Source organism: Chrysochloris asiatica, unplaced genomic scaffold (genome assembly GCF_000296735.1).
Source record: "Chrysochloris asiatica unplaced genomic scaffold, ChrAsi1.0 scaffold02596, whole genome shotgun sequence".
Lineage (NCBI taxonomy): Eukaryota > Metazoa > Chordata > Mammalia > Afrosoricida > Chrysochloridae > Chrysochloris > Chrysochloris asiatica.
The window spans coordinates 169-970 of NW_006411114.1; the positions used below are offsets into that span (position 1 = coordinate 169).

The 802-nt window shown below is 40.0% G+C and overlaps 1 pseudogene; it reads left to right on the forward strand.

Annotated features, from left to right (window-relative positions):
• Positions 1-282: 282 nt before the first annotated feature.
• The window catches only part of LOC102821807, a 5011-nt pseudogene continuing 4491 nt past the window's right edge, over positions 283-802 (forward strand).

Consider the following 802-nt stretch of genomic DNA (forward strand, 5'->3'; position numbering starts at 1 on the left):
TGAAATAAAAAATGAGCAGGAGAGGCAATACTAATTTCTGATAAAATAAACTTTAAAGCAAAGACCAGCATAAGAGACAAAGATATCTCATGATTAAAGGGCAAAGTGAACAAGATGACATAATTATAATAAATATCTATGCTCCCAATGAAAGAGTTCCAAAATATATAAACCCAACTCTGATAAATTTGAAGAAAGAAATAGACAAATCAACAATAGTGGAAGATTTTAACATACCACGTTCAAAAAAAGACAGAACCAGCCCAGTAAGCCTGATTCACCATGCCAACTGTCAGTGTGAAGCACGATCTGCACTTTCAATCCCGGGGCCGCACTTACACTGATGAAGAATTTGATGAACTTTGTTTTGAATTTGGCCTGGAACTTGATGAAATTACTTCCGAGAAGGAACTCATAAGTAAGGAGCAAGGTAATGAGTAGGCAGCTGGAGCCTCTGATGTTGTTCTTAACAAAATCGACGTCCTTGCCAACAGGTATGGTCTCTTGTGTCTGGAAGGATAGGTCTGAGGACTTCAGGTCTTCAAAGAAAGGATAAAGCCTCCAGTATATAAACAGGTAATGCCAAAGGGAGAAATGCAGAAATTAGTGATCACAGAAGAGACAGCTAAAGACGTCCTTACACTGTAGCGGCAGTTCTCTGCAATATAAAGTTCACTGAAGATTGCTTCAAAGCAGCGAGATCTTCGAAGCAGCAAGGTCTAACCACTACACTACCAGGCCTTGCTCCTTCAAGATGGCGGATCGAGTACACATGTAGTGAGGAGCTTGGTCAACAACAACA